The sequence below is a fragment of the Jaculus jaculus genome, chromosome 11, assembly GCF_020740685.1.
Source record: "Jaculus jaculus isolate mJacJac1 chromosome 11, mJacJac1.mat.Y.cur, whole genome shotgun sequence".
NCBI lineage: Eukaryota > Metazoa > Chordata > Mammalia > Rodentia > Dipodidae > Jaculus > Jaculus jaculus.
In genome coordinates, this window is record NC_059112.1 from 32,396,161 (window position 1) to 32,401,115 (window position 4,955).

Below are 4,955 nucleotides of genomic sequence, written 5' to 3' on the forward strand. Positions count from 1 at the left end.
ATAGAAGATATTTCCCTAATCGTTGACTCACAGGATAGTTTGTTTTACTAAACGTGTATCCAAAATATTTTCAGACTGGATCAAGGCCCTGTCTCTCGTTTCTGGATATGTTCCAGGCCAGATGAGATTAAAAAATAACCACAAAAAGAGAGTTATGAATGGGCTGCGAGGAGGACTGAATTTTTGTACTATTCAAAGGAGAATGTTCTGTTCAAATTTCAACCATTTTTCTACAAATTTCAATGTGTCATTTTTTCTTACTGCCGAGTAGAATTCCATCATGTATATACAGCACATCTTGGTTATCCATTCATCCAATGATGGGCACCTGGCTTGATTCCAGTTTTTAGCTATTATGAATTGAGCAGCTATAAACATGGTTGAGCAAAGTAGGTTGTGCATGCACCTCAATGCAGGTGGGGGTCCCAGGTTGCTAAATACAGAGTTAGAGAAAGGGCTTATGTGTAGCACAAGCCTAGTATGATACCAGGATGATAAGCTCTCCATCCTTGACTGCTTCAGTAATAGAAGAGGATAATGTTGCTGTAGTTTAGAATGAGTAGATACAACAAATTTCCCATAAGGTTTTAAAGAATCTTAAAATGTAGACAGTATCTGTTATTATTGTCTGTTGAAAGTTGAGCATTCATAAGTAAGTGTTCAGATTTAGTGTATAGTTTCTTCAATGGCTTACATAACATGTGAACTCTGTGTGTGTGTGCAAAAACACAAGGTATATATGCCCATTTGGAATTATATGTCTGGGTTCTCAAAGTGTGCTATTTATTCTAAATTTATAAGGACATTGTTTTTCTACTTCAGCTTAAGCCAAATAAAACTGAGGTGGTAGAATTTAGGATTCTGTAAGAACAGATGATTTGCTATAGAAGTGTCAAATTCAGTGCCTGCCATACCAATAGCAGGCCCTGGTCCAGAAGGCTGCTGTAGAAACACTGTGACTCATGGGCTCTGTTCCTCTTCCTTGGGCTCAGGCATAAATTTAGTGACAGATACCAAGCCCCTGGACTTCAAGGCTAATGTAGGGTGTTGTAATGGGTAGCCATTGACATCCTTAGCTAGTTGCCTTTATCTACTCCATCCTAAGACAAACTCAACTTTCACCAAACTCATGTGTCCCCATGTCTGGCTGCTGACCTATTCATCATGCCCAACCTGACACCTGGTGGGGTGGTCTGCTGTGTTTAGTCCTTTGCTTTCCTTAAATCACTCAACCTGCCCTCGTTTGTGGCCTTTACCCAGGTGAGCCAGGTTTGTCTGTGCCTAGGGATTCTGTAGGCCTCTCAGATGGGAACCACTGCTTTAATCAGTGAATCAAAACCAGCCTGAAAGGACTTGTGGGTGATAGAGATTTTTACTATTAAAAAGACCCAGGCTTAAGAGACGGCCCAGAAGTTAACGTGCTTCCCTGGGAAGCTTAAGGACCCAGGCTTGATTCCCCAGGTCCCATGTAAAGCCTGATTCACAAGGTGGTACATACATCTGGAGTTCATTTGACAAGGCTAGAGGCCCTGGTGTGCCCATTATCTCTCTATCTCTCCTTGCAAAAAATAAATAGAAATATTTTGTTAAATGCAATAGCCATGGTGGGGAACCAACTGCTCTTGATTTGGCTAACTGATACCCTCAGTGTTATGGGACCCATAGCTGGAACTGGGAAACAAGTCAGAATCATATCCCAACATAAACCCTCTCTCCAATATCAAGCTACCATCAATCATGGGCTACAAGAGGGCCTACACCTATTAAACTCACTATTAAAAAAAAAAAAGTAAGGGTTATTTCATTTGTCCTGGAACTAACTTACTTTCCATTGGAGAATCTGTTTCTCTTTTTCAGATAGATGCAGATCCTAAGGAGAGAACCACCCCATCATACCTCAAAAGGGCCCTGGCTGAAACTAAGGAAAATTAGCGAAACAAGCAAGGGTGCTGATTTCCTGATGAACCAGATACAAGCACAAGGGAAAAGGAGAACAATACAGGGAAAAATCAACTCCCACCAAAGCAGAGAGCCAGAGCTTCAGAGGCCCCCAACACCTCATCACTGAAGCAGACCAAAAATGAACCCAACATGGCTCAGGGAAATTTTGCAGAAGAGGGGGCGGAAAGAATGTCAGAGCCACATGTTGGGTCAGGAAATGCAGAGACATCTATCATACCAATAACTGTGGGCTAACTCCACAAGGCATGACCCATATACCTCAGCAAGGAGGGGTCAATGGGGAGGGGGTAGGTCATGGATGAGCCTAATAATGGTACCAAACTGCCTGTATTTTCTGAATAGAAAACTAATTTTAAAAAAAGTGGGCTGTGCTGGAGAGATGGCTTAGCAGTTATGGCACTTACCTGTGAAGCCTAAGGACCCAAGTTCGATTCCCCAGTACCATGTAAGCCAGGTATATCTGGTGGAACATATGTCTTGAGCTTGATTGCAGTGGCTGGTGGCCCTGACACACCAATTCTCTACTCTCTCTCTCCATTCATATAAATAAAAAACGCCCCTCCCCCCAAAAAACCCTCTAAAATAAGCGGTGATTTGAAGATATTAACCTATTCATGCTTATGAAGATTTTTTTTAATTAATTAATTTATTTATTTGAGAGCAACAGACACAGAGAGAAAGACAGATAGAAGGAGAGAGAATGGGCGCGCCAGGGCTTCCAGCCTCTGCAAACGAACCCCAGACGCGTGCGCCCCCTTGTGCATCTAGCTAAAGTGGGACCTGGGGAACAGAGCCTCAAACCGGGGTCCTTAGGCTTCACAGGCAAGCACTTAACCGCTAAGCCATCTCTCCAGCCCCTTATGAAGATTTTTAATCTCAAAAGAGTGAGAATCTATTTTGTTTCGTGGATGCTTCTTACAATTTTATGAATACTTCTAGACTTCTAGGGGATTTCATTACAGTGCTATCCATTGAAGTTGATAAATATAGCAACAGCTTACCATGCAGAAAGGATTAATTAATGTTGTCTGGAAAATACACATTCTGAATACAAAATGTCATGTTGTTCCTCTGTGATGTTATTTTGCTCTTGCTTAAGACTTCTCTATCACCACTACTGAGATAGAGTATGTTCCTACTCAGAACTTGAGCTTTTCCCTTTTAGCTGTTCAGAGGCTATTTAATTTTAATTGCTCCCCAAGCATAGGCCAATTCAGAAAGGCAAGAGCTGAGCAAGAATCCTTCACAGATCCTTTGAAGTTTGAAGAGATACTATTCACATTGCCTGGGGCTCCCATCCCCACATTTGTGTGAAATTGTAAGCAGCTGCATACCTCAGCCATACATGGATAACGTTAGTTTCTCTAGTGAAAATATCTCGTGCAGATTAGAGTATTCAACTATCATAGAAAGTGTAACATATTGAAAAAATTTTGTTTTACTATCCACATTTAAAATGGCATTAGAAATATATGTTACCAAACAGTACCAGTGCTCAAATGAATTCAGATACTCAAAATACAAACACTGGGCATTTTATTTAGAACTGAGGATGTAAAGAGTCATGTTACCTTTGACACTGGAAAATAAACTTTGAGTGCATTTTTCTGTATATGTGTGTATGCTCTGCATGGGTGTATGTGTTTTCACACATGTGTGGGGCCACATGCATGTATAAGTTCGTGTGCACAGGTGTGTGTATATATTTGTGGGCTATACATTGTACTTCAGGGTCTTCCTCAATTGCTTTCCACCTTGTTTTTTTTTTTTTTTTTTCAGAGCAGGTCTCTCACTGAACTTGAACTCATACATTATCTTAGATTATATTAGATTAGGTGATTAGATTCAATTACAGCAAAACCAGGGGATACTCCTGTTTCTGCCACACAGGTGCTGAGATTATAAACCCATGCAGCTGTTACTGAATTTTGCTTGAATGTCCGGATCAAAGCTCCATCATTCTTTTTTACCCAATCTTCCATCTCCCCAGTACCTGAATCTACTTTTTAAATATGCAGATTTAATATCAGAAAATGTACACTGATACATTACACCAGTACAATAGCACCAATTTTAAAAAGAAATAGTGATACCTAAAAGCATTCTTTTCTTAATTTTGTCTAAAGCAAACAAGCCATGAATATATTCCAATCTTTCATTTTGTGGAAGGTGGAAGCTGAAAAATGATACATTGGAATTATAAATGATGACAGAAAATATCATTGCATCCAAAATAATTTCTTAAATATTGGAACAGAAGAAATGTAAACCAGGAGCCATGTGAAAGGAAAACCACTGGAGGGATTTTCTCCACTTACTATATCATGATGGATGGTTCTGTTCAGAAAAGAGGAGGGCAATTCATACTTAGAAATATTGGAGGACGACAAGAAACTTGGCTATCATTTCTTTGTACAAGTTTTGTTGTCATTTATTTATCTAGTTATTTTATATATTTTATGTATTCATTCTGATATTTATTATTATTTATTTATTCGATCATTTTTGTAAAATAGAGTCTCACTATATAGTCCTGGCAGGGCAGAAACTTGCTATGTAGGGCAAGTCTCATCTGACACGGCAGTTCTCCATCTGCTTAGTGAGTAGTGCCATTGGAGGTGTGCACCGCCAGGCCCTCCCCATGATGCTGCATTGAATGCTCTACATTCTGCTTCCTCAGCTGTACCTCCAATTTGAAATCTTCATTCAGTTCTTTGCAGATATGAATGGAAGGTATCCTGGCCCATTTCTGTAGGAAGGTAGACATCAACCAAACCTAAGAAGATGGCACCTTCAACTTCCCAGTCCCTACAACCATAAAAAGTAATTGTTTTGTTTATGATAGTTTATGTAACTGGCTCCACACTATCTCTGAATGTTTTTCTACTATGCTATCGTAATAGCCAACAGGTCAATTGATTCCTAAGTATTGATCTATGACACTATAACAATGTCTTTCTTATTAAAAATAAAATGCACAAAAAATAAATAAA

At 39.6% G+C, this 4,955-nt stretch overlaps 1 non-coding gene across 1 annotated transcript; it reads left to right on the top strand.

The window, feature by feature from the left end:
- Nucleotides 1-882: 882 nt before the first annotated feature.
- Nucleotides 883-1,016, top strand: LOC123453449. The gene has a single exon (XR_006632830.1). It is a non-coding gene; the product is annotated as a small nucleolar RNA SNORA5 (small nucleolar RNA).
- The last annotated feature ends 3,939 nt before the right edge of the window (nt 1,017-4,955 follow it).